General features: G+C 37.3%; 1 protein-coding gene across 2 annotated transcripts in view; it reads left to right on the top strand.

The window, feature by feature from the left end:
* Nucleotides 1-17974, top strand: part of Chst9 (carbohydrate sulfotransferase 9) — a 266459-nt gene that overhangs the window by 82933 nt on the left and 165552 nt on the right. The gene's annotated exons all lie outside the window — the stretch shown is intronic.

Raw genomic sequence — 17974 nt, 5'->3', positions numbered from 1 at the left:
ACAAATCTGGATGGTACATCAATAAAATCCAATGACAGCTTGGCAGAAGAAATGTCAGAAAGGGAGTTCAGAATGTACATAATCAACATGATAAGGGAAGCAAATGATGAAATGAAAGAGCAAATGCAGGCATTGAATGAACGCACCAATCGACAGTTAAAAGAGCAAATACAGGAAGCAAAAGATCATTTCAATAAAGAGTTAGAGATATTGAAAAAAAACCAAACAGAAATCCTTGAAATGAAAGAAACAATAAACCAAATTAAGAACTCCATAGAAAACACAACCAATAGGATAGAACACCTGGAAGACAGAACCTCAGATATTGAAGACAAAATATTTAACCTCAAAAACAAAGTCCAACAAACAGAGAAGATGGTAAGAAATCATGAACAGAATCTCCAAGAACTATGGAATATCATGAAAAGGCCAAATTTGAGAATTATTGGGATTGAGGAAGGCTTAGAGAAACAAACCAAAGGAATGAACAACCTATTCAATGAGATAATTTCAGAAAATTTCCCAAATCTGAAGAATGAAATGGAAAATCAAGTTCAAGAGACTTATAGGACTCCAAATACACAAAATTACAACAGACCCACACCAAGGCACATTATAATGAAAATACCTAACATACAAAATAAAGACAGAATCTTAAAGGCTGTGACAGAAAAGAACCAAATTACATTCAGGGGGAAACCAATACGGATATCAGCAGATTTTTCAATCCAGACCTTAAAAGCTAGAAGGGCCTGGAATAACATTTTTCAAGCCCTAAAAGAAAATGGATGCCAACCAAGAATCTTATACCCAGCAAAACTTACCTTCAGATTTGACGACAAAATAAAATCCTTCCATGATAAACAAAAGCTAAAAGAATATACAAAAAGAAAGCCAGCATTACAGAACATTCTCAGCAAAATATTCCATGAAGAAGAGATGAAAAACAAAGAAGCAAATCAGCAAAGGGAGGAGCTATCCTAAAGGAACTCTCAAATAAAGAGGAACCAAGTCATGTCAAAAATAAACAAATGAATAAAATGAGTCAAATGACCGGGAATACAAATCATATCTCAATAATAACCCTGAATATTAATGGCCTGAATTCATCAATCAAAAGACATAGACTGGCAGATTGGATAAAAAAGAAAGATCCAACAATATGTTGCCTGCAAGAGACTCATCTCTTAGAAAGAGATACCCACAGACTAAAGGTGAAAGGATGGGAAAAAATTTACCATGCACATGGACCCAGCAAAAAAGCTGGGGTATCCATCCTCATTTCAGATAAAGTGGACTTCAAGCCAAAGTTAATCAGAAGGGATAAAGAAGGACATTTCATACTGCTTAAGGGAAGCATAAATCAGCAAGACATAACAATCATAAATATCTATGCCCCAAACAGTGGCTCACCCATGTATGTCAAACAAATCCTTCTCAATCTCAGAAACCAAATAGACCACAACACAATAATACTAGGTGATTTTAACACGCCTCTCTCACCACTGGACAGATCTTCCAAACAAAAGTTGAACAAAGAAACCATAGATCTCAATAACACAATCAATAATTTAGACTTAACAGACATTTATAGAATATACCATCCAACGAAGAGTGAATACACTTTCTTCTCAGCAGCACATGGATCCTTCTCTAAAATAGACCATATATTATGCCACAAAGCTAATGTTAGCAAATACAAGAAGATAGAGACACTTCCTTGTATTTTATCAGATCATAATGGATTGAAACTAGAAATAAATGAAAGAGTAAAAAACAGAAACTACTCCAATACCTGGAGATTAATCAATATGCTATTATATGATGAATGGATAACAGAAGATATTAGGAAGGAAATTAAAAATTCTTAGAGGTAAATGAGAACAAAGAAACATCATATCAAAATCTCTGGGACACTATGAAAGCAGCACTTAGAGGAAAATTTATTTCATGGAGCGCATTCAATAAAAGAAGCAAAACTCAACAAAAAAAACAACCTAACACTACAGCTCAAAGCCCTAGAAAAAGAAGAACAGACCAACACCAAAAGTAGTAGAAGACAGGAAATAGTTAAACTCAGAGCTGAAATCAATGAAATTGAAACAAAAGAAACAATACAAAAAATTGACAAAATAAATAATTGGTTCTTCGAAAAAATAAACAAAATTGATAAACCTTTAGCCACACTAACAAAGAGAAGACGAGAGAAAACCCAAATCATCAAAATTCGGAATGAACAAGGAAATATCACAACAGACATGATTGAAATACAAAACATAATTAGAAGCTATTTTGAAAATCTATACTCCAACAAAATAGAAAATTTCGAAAATATCAACAAGTTTCTAGAGACCTATGAATTGCCTAAACTAAACGAGGAGGACATACACAATTTAATAGACCAATTGCAAATAATGAAATAGAAGAAGTCATCAAAAGCCTACCAACAAAGAAAAGTCCGGGACCTGATGGTTTCTCAGCCGAGTTCTACAAAACCTTTAAAGAAGAGCTCATTCCAATACTTTTCAAAGTATTCCATGAAATAGAAGAGGAGAGAACCCTCCCAAACTCATTCTACGAAGCCAATATCACCCTGATACCTAAACCAGACAGAGACACATCGAGGAAAGAAAATTTCAGACCAATATCATTAATGAACATTGATGCAAAAATTCTCAACAAAATTTTAGCAAATTGCATACAAAAACATATTAAAAAGATAGTGCACCATGATCAAGCGGGTTTCATCCCAGGGATGCAAGGTTGGTTCAACATCAGGAAATCAAAAAATGTAATTCACCATATCAACAGACTTAAAGTCAAGAATCACATGATTATTTCAATAGATGCAGAAAAAGCATTTGATAAAATACAGCACCCCTTCATGTTCAAAACACTAGAAAAAATAGGGATAGTGGGAACATTCCTTAACATTGTAAAGGCCATCGATGCTAAGCCCATGGCTAATATCATTCTTAATGGTGAAAAACTGAAAGCATTCCCCCTAAAATCTGGAACAAGGCAGGGATGCCCTCTCTCACCACTCCTATTCAATATCATCCTTGAAACTCTAGCCAGAGCAATTAGACAGACCAAAGAAATTAAAGGGATATGAATTGGAAAAGAAGAACTCAAACTATCCCTATTTGCTGATGATATGATTATATACTTAGAGGAACCAGGAAATTCCACCAGAAAACTCTTAGAACTCATAAATGAATTTAGTAAAGTAGCGGGATATAAGATCAATGCTCATAAATCTAAGGCATTTTTGTACATAAGTGATGAATCTTCAGAAAGAGAAGTTAGGAAAACACCCCATTCACAATAGCCTCGAAAAAAATAAAATACTTGGGAATCAATCTCACAAAAGAGGTGAAAGACCTCTACAATGAGAACTACAGAACACTAAAGAAAGAAATTAAAGAACACCTTAGAAGATGGAAAGATCTCCCATGTTCCTGGATAGGCAGAATTAATATTGTCAAAATGGCCATACTACCAAAAGTGCTATACAGATTCAATGCAATTCCAATTAAAATCCCAACGATGTACCTTACAGAAGTAAAACAAGCAATCATGAAATTCATCTGGAAGAATAAGAAACCCAGAATTGCTAAAGCAATCCTTCACAGGAAAAATGAAGCAGGGGGTATTGCAATACCAGAACTTCAACTGTACTACAAAGCAATAGTAACAAAAACGGCATGGTATTGGTACCAAAATAGACAGGTAGATCAATGGTACAGAATAGAGGACACGGACACAAACCCAAATAAATATAATTTTCTCATAGTAGACAAAGGGGCCAAAAATATGCAATGGAGAAAAGGTAGCCTCTTCAACAAATGGTGCTGGGAAAATTGGAAATCCATATGCAACAAAATGAAACTAAACCCATATCTCTCACCGTGCACAAAACTAAAATCAAAATGGATTAAGGACCTCGGAATCAGACCAGAGACCCTGCATCTTATAGAAGAAAAAGTAGGTCCAGATCTTCAACATGTCGGCTTAGGACCAGACTTTCTCAACAGGACTCCCATAGCACAAGAAATAAAAGCAAGAATCAACAACTGGGATAGATTCAAACTAAAAAGCTTTCTTTCAGCAAAGGAAACTATCAGCAATGCTAAGAAAGAGCCTACAGAGTGGGAGAAAATCTTTGCCAATCATACTTCAGATAGAGCACTAATCTCCAGAATCTATAAAGAACTCAAAAAACTCAACACCAAGACTACAAATAACCCAATCGACAAATGGTCTAAGGAAATGAACAGACACTTCACAGAAGAAGACCTACAATCAACAAACATATGGAAAAATGTTCAACATCTCTAGTAATAAGAGAAATGCAAATCAAAACCACCCTAAGATTCCATCTCATCCCAATGAATGGCGATTATCCAGAATACAGGTAACAACAGGTGTTGGCGAGGATGTGGTGAAAAAGGAACACTCATACATTGCTGGTGGGGTTGCAAATTAGTGCAGCCACTCTGGAAGGCAGTATGGAGATTCCTTAGAAAACTTGGAATGGAACTACCATTTGACCCAGCTATCCCACTCCTTGGCCTATACCCAAAGGACTTAAAATCAGCATACTACAGAGATACAGCCACATCAGTGTTCATTGCTGCTCAATTCACCATAGCCAGATTATGGATCCAACCTAGATGCCCTTCAGTTGATGAATGGATAAAGAAAATGTGGCATATATATACAATGGAATATTACTCAGCCATAAAGAAAGATAAAATTATGGCATTTGCAGGCAAATGGACGAAATTGGAGAATATCATGCTAAGTGAGATAAGCCAATCTCAAAAAACCAAAGGAAGAATGATCTCGCTGATAAGTGGATGATGATACATAATGGGGGGTGGGAGGGGTTAGTGTTAGGGTTAGAGTGAGGGTTAGGGAGGGGAGCAAGAATGGGGGAAGGAAGGACTGCATAGAGGGAAAAGAGGGATGGGAGGGGTGGGGGGAAGGGGAAAAATAACAGAATGAATCAACCAACATCACCCTATGTAAATTTATGATTACACAAATGGTATGCCTTTACGCCATGTACAAACAGAGAAACAACATGTATCCCATTTGTTTACAATTTAAAAAAAAAACTACATTGAAATTTCATTTTATACCAGTCCAAATGGTAGTCATCAAGAATACAAATAACAATAAATGCTGGAGAGGATGTGGACAAAATGTAACACTTTTATACTGTTGGTGGGATTGTAAGTAAGCACAACCACTACAGAAATCAATATGGAGTTTCCTCGAAAGACTAGGTATGGAACCACCATATGAACAGCTATACCACTCCTCAGTATTTATCTTGAAGAATTAGTCATCTCACTACAGTGACACACACATACCCGTGTTTACAACAGCACAATTAACAATAGCCAAACTATGGAACCAACCACCAACAGATGAATAGGTAAAGAAAATGTGTCATATATACACAAAGGAATTTTATTCAGCCATAAAGAAAAATGAAATTATGTCATTTGCAGGAAAATGAATGGAACTAGAGACCATCATGTTAAGCAAAATGAGCCAGATTCAGAAGGTCAAGTGTCATATATTTTCTCTAGCTTTCTGCAGAAGCTAGAGAGGAAAAAGGAAAAGAAAGTTATGGGTGGATCTTATGAAAATCAAGGGGAGATCAGTAGAGGAAAAGAACTGAGGGGTGGGAGGTACAGAGGAAGTGGGGAAATGCTGGGAAGTGATATTTGCCACATTATATTGTTACACCATGTGCATGTAGAATATGTAACAACAGATCTAATCAGAATGTATAATTATAATGTACCAGTGAAAAAATGTGGGGGAAAAATGTGACAAGAGGACCATCTCTACTAGGGCAACAGGGAACATGTACCCAGATAAGTGATTCTTGAACTTTGAAGCATGAACAAGAATCAACCAAGCAGAAGAGGAAGAAATGACATTTCCAGTTGAGTGAGAAGTGGAGATAAAGGCATATGTTATCTGGAGTAGACATGCAGACCTTTTTTATTCATTTAGTGACCCATTCTTCCTTTTCTGAATTCCCATGAGATTTGAAATCTATTGCACCTTCTTTTACGGTTATTGTAGTATTTTCCAGGTCCTACCTGGGTTAAAGGTTTTGAGGACACAGACCAGTCATCGGTTGTCTTTAAAATCACTATAGAACTTGTCACAGGCTAAAAAAATAGCCCAGAAAGATTGCCACATCCTAAACTTCAGAACATGTGACTGTGTTATTTTACATGGCAAAGGAGCCTATGCAGATGGGATTCAGTTAAGGACCTAAGATAGGAAGATTATTCTGAATCGTCCAGGTGACTTTATCACAAGGAGAAAGCAGAGAGGAGAGGTAAGAACAGAAACTGAAGTCAGAGCTATGTGACAGACAACTTTGAAGGTGAAAGCGGGTCATGAGTCAAGGAATGCAGGGAGCCTCCAGAAGCTGAGAACGTCCTGGAGTGGATGATTCTCCCTGAGAATCTCTACAGGCAATGCAGCCCTGCCACACATTTCAGAGATGCAAGATAATAAATTTGTGTTCATCAGTAAGCTTGTAATGGCTTGTTACAGGTGCATAGAAAACTAATACAGAGCTTAATATTCATAAATGTTGTATAGATTCATGACATGATTTTTAATGTTGATTCTATATTAGCATGGCAAGTATAGAATCAGCTTTTATTTTTGCATAGGGAATCCTAAGTGTAACAACCATTAGATTGTGCTCATTTGGTAAAATAAAACAAATGGAAAATGTTCATAATAAAAGTTTTAGTTTTCAAAAGGGATTTAAATAGATAGCTAATGAGAAATTCCAGATATTGTGGTATAGCCATTTTCTTCCACTAATGATATCTTTTAGTTTGGAATACAATCCCATGAAAATCTCTTTGGGGGCAATTATTAGAATCTATGAATTTTCAGTAATGTTCCCACAAAATTCCATCTTACATTTGTCTTCTGCTCTATAATTCACAACACAAAGACAGTATTCTGTATGCATTGCACACTTCTTGGTGTTTTCAAAGAAGAAAATCCATAACTCCTTTTAATAGGTATTTTGGACACTGAGGATGAAACATGGAGTAGAATCTGAACATTCCAGGAGGGCCTCAGAGCATGTGCAGTCACCACCAGAAGCAGTGGTGGAAATTAACACCTGTGTGTCTTCAAGCCTATGCAGGATTTTAGTCGAGGAATTGAATCACCCAGAATTTAGTCCTAATTTTAACTGACCTTTGCTGACGCAGAATTTACAGTCAGACTTCATTCATTAATTCTGTATTTGCAGATTCACTTGTTTACTAAACTTTATTTGTAACCTCCAAATCAATATTCATGGCACTTTGACAATCACACACAGACTTGTACAGCACAGTCAAAAATTCACGTTGCTCAATGCTCAGTTAAGACTGAACATGACCACGCTCTGTTTTCTTGCTTCAGCTCTTGTACTAAGATGAGCAGAGGACAGAGACAGTTCAATCTATTCAAGAAGCTCAGCTCTGGAGCTAGCTGACTAAAGTTAGGGTGCTATTTCTATTGCCTGATAGAGGGACAAATCACTTCACACTATCAAACCTTGTTTTAGTCAGTTTTTCATCACTGTGACCAAAATACCTGACAAGAATAATTTAGAGGAGGAAAAGTTGTTTAGATTCATGGTTTCAGAGGTTCAGTCCATGGTCAGATGACTCCATATCTCTGGGCCCAAGGCAAAGCAGATTATCATAGTGGTGGAGGGAAGCAGCTCAGGACATAGCAAGGAGGAAGCAGAGAGCTCCACCCACCAGAGGCAAAATATAAACCCCAAAGTTGGACTCCCAGCAGTTTACTTCCTCCAGTCACACTCTACTGCCTACAGGTATCACCCAGTTAATCCATATCAGTGGATTCATCCAGTGATTAGGTTACAACTCTAAGAATCTTATCATTTTATCTCTGAACACTACTGCAGTCTCTCACATTTGAACTTTGGGGTGATACCTCATATCTAAACCATAACAATCTTTTGTTTTCCTATGAAATAAGCTAGACTCTATCAGGACAATATGGTTTTAAGATAAAAGATTCCAATCTATGTGAGATACATATATGTATGTACATGTAAGTATATATTTCTCCTAGGAGCAATGGTTCAGTGTTCATTAATTCAGTGTGTACAGAGACTTTATAGGACAAAAATGCCTTGAAAAATATGAGTGAACTGTACATTTCAATGTGAAGTATTTTTCAGAGCAACTAGTCCTGGCCATGTTAATACTTGGAAAATATCCATAATGAACCGCCACTGGAAATAAATGAACTAAACTCATGTGTTAGTGATAGCTCAGGCTGGGTACCATACTCTGTTCCTCTTTTGTAGAAAAAATAATGAAGGAAATAATGAATTCCTTCTACCGTATTGTATATTTTCTTTCTTTCTAAAAGCAACATACATTACTTGCATGCTTATTTTTAGCAAGTTACAAATTTTCCTCACGGTATTATGTTTCAGAGATATAGATTAAAAACCATATGGAATTCATAGAAATGTGATCATATTATCACATCCCTACTTTCCCCAAAGGAATTTGCTTCTTAGTTGGAAAAAAATTCCATGCGAAGCCTTCTGAACTACACACACAATATTCATCAATTAAGAAGTAGAATTTATTAAGTACTGTAGTAAGCATGGTGGAAGATTCAGATAGTCAAAGTATTTTTCATTTCTCCTTCTCACAATGCACTTATACCATTTTTGTGGAAACCGAGGAAATATATGGAAAAGAAAAGGAAAACTATATGATCAAATACCTGCAAGTGTATTGCAATCTATCCATTCAGTCACTAACAAAGTATTCCAAGAGAATATAAGAAGTCTTCCGATCATAAGTATACCTCTTTGGGATATTTGTGATTTCCATTAGACTATTTGTGTTCTAATTACAAACAATTACTTCACTCTCTTCTACCAATTGATTGTTTCTAAACATGGGTGAAGAAACAGAAAAGAAAAATTGACGGGCACCTCCAATGACTATAACAAAAATTGCTCCAGTGTTTCCTCACAGAGTCAATAAACTCTAGCTTGGTGGGTGCAATGAACCATAAGAAGCTATAAATTCTGAATTTTATGCACCTTATAAGAACACGGTATAAAACATAGATGGACTGCCTTTTCTGGAAGAGTGAGAATTCCCTGATCAATTTTTGCAGTTATGTTGTGTATCATAGCCACTGGAGTCCATTTGACAGATCACCTCTCTGAAAGAGCTAAACCTGTGGTTAAATGATTTGTTATCGTCCCATTCAACTCTTCTCCCCTCATTGAGCATGTAGCACCTGTCCCCTTTGCCCATCATAGAAAGAAAATGCAGAACAACCAACCCCTGTACAATTTCTGTCAAATGCTTTCTTGGCCTTATTGTAGGTGAAAGAGAGTTGCATAAGATTCAAAGCTTTCAGAAAGAATTCATATCCTGGATAGAATTGAAATTGTAAGACCCACAGGTCATGCAGAGGAATTCAAGGAGTCCCTTGTATCACTAGCAGGCAGGATGTCAGTTCTGGGCTTCTTCTGGCAGACAAAACCTAACTGGCTTTAAATAAGGAATTGTTAAAGGACCAAAGGCTTGCAGACTGTGCCCAGTCATTCTGAACCCTCTATTTGGGTTTTAATTGCCATATAGGCCCACATGTGTTCCAGGGTTCATTTATGACTCAGGTACGAAGGGTTCCAGCATCCTAGAGAGTTGCCCTTCAGAAAATAATTTTCAAATGGACTTTTCAAGGCCTGAACAAAACTGAACCTACCAATATAACATATACACAGCTACACACATATTCATTAATAACAACTCAGTCCTTTAAATTAAACAGGATAGAGTTACTGCTACTGCTTCTGAAATTGCCCCCATCAGAACAACCTTAACAATTCTAATTATTTCATTTAACTTAACTCTCAGGAATTTAATCCTCTTCAAATAGAGCCTATTGTCCTAATATTGCACATTTAGATAAGGAACCAAGTTCTTTGACTAAAGTACTTCCTGAATGTTGTGAAATGTCACATTCAATAATTTATCACCTGGATACGGCATGCTTTGAAGTTGAGGACATGCTAACAATGGTAATGACACGGTAAATTATGTTACCATGGCACAACCGCCTCCCATGTCTTCTTGAATTTCAGCTCCTTGAACTTCTCATCTATATCAAGACCTGGGTCAAAGAGGCATGGCAATCACACGTGCATTAAAATTGTTTGATCTTCTAGAATTTAACAATTTGCTCCTTGGATCCTGGCATCCATGACACTTTAAGGTACCAAAAAAAAAAAATCCTCAATCCGACAGACATATTAATGTTGAGGTGTTTTGTAATCCATTGCAGTCTTTCTCAAAGGTACGGGAGACTCAGAAATTTTGCACTTGGCAGGCAAAGTATTTGGAAGAGATACGTCATTGCAGGCAATTGATGCATAGCAAATGAGGTTCTTATATACTTTATTGTAAATTTTTAAAAAGCAGTTCTGGGATAGTCTAATTTTACATGTCATCGTGATCCAGCAAACTGTGCTGAATTTTACCTACAATGGATACACGAAGTAAATGTGGTGGGCGTGTCAGACTCTTTGGAGTTGGAATTGTACTTCTCAACACTGAGCCTTGAGAAGAGTGAATGATACTCTTAGATAAGGTCACTTGGCAGCCAGAGTTTGTTTTATCCTTCCTTCTTTGGTATCTTTCTGAAATAAGGCTTTCTTTTTCCCCCTTGTGTTGTGTAGCAGGGTGTACTTTGCTTTTGTATCCAGTGGAAATTTAGTACACTTGCTATCGGTTTGGACAAGTTTATAAAGTGAGTGTAACCAACATCAATCCACCAGTGGAGCCCCTTGCAACTAATGAAATGTATCAGCAGAAAACCCACAAAATCCTTATATCAGAGCTGAAACGTGTGCTTATTAAAAAGGCTATGACTCCACCAATTTGGGATCCTTTCAGTGTTCTTTTATCCATGATCTACAGACTATGCGTCCTAGCTTTTAGAAACTAAAAGTAAAAAAGAGAAATGCATGGTGGGAAACAATCTCTTCAAACCATTATTATTGTTGCTTCTCCTTATTGAATGTGCTATAGATGTTCAATCTTCTACATTGCTATTCTTTAAATATATATGTAATCTTTATGTTAGATATATAATATAATATATATAACCACATATACATTGTGTGTTGCATATTTATTTACACATTATGTATTTTTCTATTGTGTATAAATTATAGACTTATCAATTAATGTTATTTATCTTTTATTTTTGTTTAACATGTAAAATCTGGCATACTCATGAATTCTCCTCTAACCTGAGCAATATGTTAAAAAATAAAATAGAATCACTGTAGCAAAGTTAGACCCAGGGTCACCTGTGCTTTGTACAGGTCCAGTGCCAACATGAGGGTCATACACATGCCACCCCATTGTAGACAGGCTGTCAGCACCATGTCAAGGTCAAGACTGGGATGAAGTAGGTGGAGTAGCTCAGAGGAGTGGGAATCTTTTGTCATCACTATCTTCCAGTCACAATTTGTCAGATGGAGAAATGGTAGCGTTAAGTGGATTTCATTTTATGCAGATTCTAAAGAACACAAAATCATGTGGACCCCCAGGCTAGTTTTTAAATGCCAATTGTGTTATAAGTGTTATAACTTGGAAACATTTTTAAAGTTTTATCTTTGTTTAAAAACTCAAACTCAAACTCAAACTCCACCAATTGCTGAGTAGATAGTATGCATATGGATTCAGGTAGTCTGGGTAAATAATAAAGAAGAGAAGGAAGTGAATTTGCCCTTTGTGCAAGGCTGGCCTAATAATTCATTTTTTCTAAATAGCATACGTCTGGATGAAAGTTGCTCCCATGCTTTCTAACTTAAGGATGTTTGTCCCATCAACTTCCAAACATCTGAACTGCATGGTAAAACAGCTAGGTGTCACATTCTGAAGTGCCAGGACCACATATGAATATCTGTGTTCTTTTTTTGGTTGTTGATGGACCTTTATTTTACTCATTTATTTATACATGGTGCAAAGAATTAAACCCAGTGACTCACACACAAGGCAAGCACACTACCACTGAGCCACAGTCTCAGCCCTATATCTGTGTTCTTAATGTGTCACTAAATTCATTACCTTAGGTGAGTCAATTGTTCTGTGAAAGTTTTAGCTCCTCTACTGCTCATTAGAGATGAAAGATTTGCACCTCCTTATAGAAGAGGTGTAGATACAATTACAAACAAGAAAAGATGAAATCATACATGTGAACCCAGAGAAACAGTAACTATGATGGGATGCTCTGTGTGCAGAAACTTATGTATACATTTAGCCTCAAAAGAGAATAAAATACTGTTAAAGATGCACCAGATGTCAGAAGTCACAATTGCTTCCTGTTGGGGGGGGACCTCTGGAAGAGCAGCATCAGTCCTGGGACTGAACACCTGGATCTCCTGGTATGACTGCCACGCCTCTCCTTCCAGTGACAGCCTACCAGCATTTGCTTCTGAACCACCCCTCTCAGTTGCCCCTAGGAACTTTCCTGTCTGGGACAACCTTTCCTGACTCTGTAAGGCAGCTTGGGACCTGCTGCGACGATAGCCGCTGCTGCGTGATCCCGCCGCCCGCTTGCTCAGCTCGCCAATAGCTCCCCAGAAAAATGCACCACAGACACAAGGTCTCACGCAAGAGACTTTATTATGCAGACAACTAACACGTCCACTCAGGGTGAAAAGAAAGGAAAAAAGAGAAGATGGCGTGTGTGCTTCTCCCAGATATTGGAATCTCCCGGGCTGGAAGGAACCAGTAGCGGAGGAGAATACTTGCAAGCTGACTGATGAACCAATAGCTAGCTAGCATGTTAGGACTTATGGGAAGCAGGAAAATGGCCTTGGCATAAGCCGGAAATTCCTGTAACATAAGAGGTGGGCAGAGTGCAGATTGACAAGTGGTTGGGAGGCGGAGTATCGGCTTTATGTTACAGACTCCATACTTGCTAATGATGTCATCTTGGTGTGTCATCAACTTTTCTGAGGCTTGATACTTGATCTGAGAATTTTACTTTTCCACTTCAAGTCAGGCCCTGCCCGGCCCGTCAGCTGGATGCTGCCCATGTGCCAGCCTACTGGTCAGCCAAGGAATGACATCAGCCTCTGGTTCTGCTAGTCTTCAGAGGACATGGGAAAATCTCTCAACCAGTTGTGCAATTGGACTGGATAGCCTATACAGCAGATGTAATAACGCCCCTCAAGTATTCACACTCTGGCCTCATAGGACCCCTCGTGACTGGAATGCTCACATTGTGAGATGGAGCTGTGTGAATTCCAGCTTCTTCAGTCAGCTAGATATTCACGTGCAAGTACAAACTTCACTTTGCTGATTAGAGAAGGTACCAGTGCTCTTTCTGAATTAGTCGCCTGGGTAATATAGGCTAATGCTTCTCAAAAGTCAATGGGAAAACAAATTACTACATCCTGCTGAAAAGCAGATTCTAATCCTGGAATGCTTGAGGTTCTTTCTACCTACTGGGTTCCTGGGTGAAGACAATGCCACTTGCTCCATATTTTAAATTGCAAGGATCTACTTTGATTTGGTTCAGACCTCTCAAACAGAAAGAGAGTTTCCTGCTGGATTATTATCTATGCCTTTATGAAAAGTTTTCAGCTTCTAATTCTGCCAAATACTTTAAGGTCATAAGCTGGACCATAGTTTTATGCCAAGGCTTTGCTTGGTGCAATAAAGCTGACCTGACTTCCTGGATTTCATCACAGTAGGTTATGGTCCAAGTGAGAGAAAGAACATCTGGCCATGCAGAACTGGTCTATCTATCTGTGAACCAGTGGGTCACCTTGACAGATTATATCTGTGAACACTCAGATCTACCACTTCAACTGCTAGCACATATGTTCCTTTATTAATGTTAAGGTATTTTGCTAGCAATGTAAATTTTGCCAAGACATTCTAAGAAGAAGCTCTTTTTCCTTTAGATGGTCTTCCTTCAATGTTCAACAGTTGTCAACTGGTGTTGACAACTCTGGTTATACAGCACCCTGAAGTGAGGGAACTGGCTTCAATTATGCCAGAAGACAGGCTTTAAGGATGCACTACAGTCCAGCTTCAAACTGCAAAGTTTCACCATGGACTGCTAGAAAGTGACAGATAGGGAGATGAGTTTGACACATTGGATTTCACAAATAGAAAAGTTCCTTTCTGAATAGAGACTTCACAAGCTTGCTGTTAGTTTAAGAGCTAGAGTTACAAACAATCACAGCCTCTCAAAAGCCCAGCTGTAGTTCAATTAAAGAGCAGTCTACCTACTAGGCAATATAGAAATAGCTATTGACTCCATACTCATCCTGATGGGCACACTTATACATAATGCTAAGCAGGAATAACATAACCACAAATATGAAGAAGGCCAGCTGATAATAATTTATGTCATTTATAAATGTATGTCTGGTGGTACAAAGGAAGAGAGACTGTTTACACTAATTTATCATGAAGATATTGTCTATAATTGACAGTCTTAGAATCATGAAAATATGAACCTCCAGGACTTTATGATATTAAAGCATGCTTACTATTTGTATGTTCTCTAACAATAATGTCACTTTCATATTATAACATGCAGTTCATTTTGTCCTAGAAATTAAGTTCTCAGCACTGTATTTTTAAGATACTACTGCTTTTTCAATGATTTCTCAAACAAGTCAATAAATTAAAATTTTTGAATTGAGAAAAAAGTATTTAAGGTAATATAACAACACATTTATTCAATGCCTGGTTTAAGAAAGTCATCGTATTTGGATAAATCTCACATTAAAAATGTGATTACTCATTTTGGAGTATGTCTTTATGTTCAAAGGCAATAGACATATCTACATAAGTTTTTGTCAAGTTAGTTAGAACATTTCAAGCATCACAAAATAACTAGAAGCAAAATCTTAGGGGATTTCAAAGGCTGAGTCCAGTTTTACAATTTTTCAGCTCAGGGCTGGTGAAGAAGCCAGGGAAACCTTTATAAGACAGACTATGTCCTGAAGATTGAATGAAATGCTGCTCTATATCAGTGATGGAAAACTGGAGAGAGAGGAAGAACATTTCAGAATAGGATTCAATCAAAAAAAGAGAAACTACTCTGTTTGCACAGGTGCTGTAGAGCTGAGGAGTCCCAAAATACTGAGGCATCCTGAGATTAGCAAGAGCAGAAGGCCACTTCTACTACCAGGGCAGAAGGACAATGGAAGGAAATCGTTTCCAGAGCTCAGTAGCTGAGGCCAGTGAGCAGAGGTCAGCAGCAGGAAGTGGGAACACGGAAACTGGTCTGACCTGTGAGGCCTGGAAGCATAGAGCCACCACAGGACCCTGTGGGATGATGCGGAGTGACAGACAGTCATGCTACTTTCTACTTTTTTTCCTCCAAACTTTCATTAATACCTATGATTGGCCAACCTGCCAAAGACTATAAGAAAACCAGGGAATTTTAGCTTCTGGTTACACAGAGCAAGGTAGGAAAAGGGTATGATTAAATCTGAAAGCAAGTAGGCCCTATACCACCATGACTGGTAAGGGCAAGGTGGCAGAAAAGGATGTTTGGACCTCGGTTTGCTGCCAACACAGGGTGAGCTAAGACAAGTTCATACCTCTCTTCTTCATAGTTCTGGAGAATCCCACAGAGTGCCCGGCTCCTAGTCCAGTAAAAATCTTCATTAAATAAATACATGAATGCAAGCATGAATGGTGATATAAGCTAAATATAGAATTGTATGATGGAAATCTGGAAGGTCATGGAAGGTCTTGAATGGCAGGCTAAAGGGTTTGACATTTACATGGTAGGCAATGAGCCATCAACTGCTATTTTAGACTTTTATGCCAAAAATGTGCCAAAATGATGCTTTCTTTTGGACAGGCATAATGATAAGAATTTTTCACTCAATCAGTCCATATATTGTGTATAATTTTTCAGGATCAGTACAAAATAGAAAGGTGGGGCCTCTTGTTCAAATATTATTAAAAATTTCAAGACAGTAGCAGGAGTGTCAAGTGCTGAGCCCCTGATGCTAACCTAAGCCCACCACATTATATCAGATGCTTCAGAGAAATAAATTTACTAAGATCAGTATTAATTGTCAAACAGAGTAGAGTAGTTACAAGAGAGTTCTAAATATAATGTAAGACAACTATTATTTTTTATTTAATCTGGAATGAACATTATCTTGATATTTTCCAAAATTAACTCTATGGGCAGACAGGATGCTTTACATAAAATAACTTCCTATGAAATCATTATTTTGGAAATAATATAACATGATAAAGGCAAAGTTACTTAGGTATTAATCTGGGTTCTCTTTCCATTGTTTAATTCATTGTTCTTAAAATAATTTATATTGAACCTCTTTCTGGGCTCCAATGGGAACTAATGTACAACTGTTTGGTTTACTAATATGGAAGTTAGAACAGTATTTGTTTTATTGCAATTTGTGTCTGGCGGTGCTCAGTTCAATTAAAATAGTACCCCAAATTGCTTTGCATGGATCTATTTAATCTTCATTGTGTAGCAATATAAGACAGATCTATTCCAAAAAATCACAATGAATTAATATGGCAGGAGTTCAGAAACTGGAGTCATGCTGTGTATACCCTGTGATTTCTACAGATGTTCCAGTGTGTGTTCAGTAGCTTACTACATATTTATTGCACTGTCTGTATAATGGTTGGCATCTACAATTTATCAAGACTTTATGCTTGTGAAAGAGTGTTGATTTTGTATTTAATACAAGTGTAGGAAGAGTATTGGATTTTTGGAATAATTTTCTACCATTCTGATTGTTTAAAGTCATATTTGTTTTTCCTTTTTGCCTGTTAAGGACTCATAAAAGAAGTTATTAGAAATGTTTATGTTTGTATCATGGACATATCTAACCAGGAAAAAAGGAGATAGATTATATAACATGTGGGGTCTTTGCACTTTAGAACATGCAGTAGGGAAGATGCATTAGGGAACTACAAGCTACATTAATAAGCATAAATGACCATCATCTGTAGATTGATGGGAAAACTGGTGGTCAAAAAGGTGGCAGTAAGTAAAAGTACCAATGCAGTCTATTAATTAATTCACATTTGTTCATTTATCCCTACAGCACTATACGTTTAGGCTATCCCTGATATCAAGATCTTACAATCTATTAGAGGAGAAAAGTAAGTGTAGAAATTAAGCAGAGATTTCCAGTCAATTTGGCAGTCTGAAGTGGTAAGACTTTCCTCTCCAACTCCAAATGCGTAAGATGCCAGAAAAAAATACCAAAGCTCTCAAATTCGCTATGAGACAACAATGGAGAAGCTCCATTTATTAGAAAAAATAGGAACCAAGAGTAAGGAATGTGAGCAGCTGCTGAAGCTGAAACCATGCTTACATCACATGTCAAGAGCTATCAGGCCCGAAGACCCACACACACAACAATATGAAATCATAACCACGGTTGTGAAGGAGCCTAAAGCAAATCCAGCACTGTCCCAGAAACACAGCATTAGCAAGTAAAATAGAAGCCCTGAGAAAAGAATGAGACACCCGAAAGAAACTTGAGTCTTTAATTTATGTACTTTGTACATGTAGGGTACCTTACTGGTACAATTTTATAAATTAACATGACCAATGGCCCACAATTTATAAAACACCTGGATATCATTAGAGGTAAATTCAAAACTTCCCTGTGGAAGTCTTTCCACAAACAAGGTTACATGGAATATTCACAAAGAGCCATCCCCATTGAGGTAAGCTTGTGTTCAAAGATTTGAAATCATACCAAACAATAGTGTACATCGTCTAAGGAGGATTTGACATATAGAGCACAGAGGAGATATTTTACTCCAAGAAACAATAAAAGATATGAAAATGAAAAATTCTCAAGTGCATCTTTTTTAAAAAT

The sequence above is a fragment of the Sciurus carolinensis genome, chromosome 15, assembly GCF_902686445.1.
Source record: "Sciurus carolinensis chromosome 15, mSciCar1.2, whole genome shotgun sequence".
NCBI classification, from domain to species: domain Eukaryota; kingdom Metazoa; phylum Chordata; class Mammalia; order Rodentia; family Sciuridae; genus Sciurus; species Sciurus carolinensis.
Note: the sequence above shows the minus strand (reverse complement) of the source record. Positions and strands in the feature narration are given on the sequence as shown.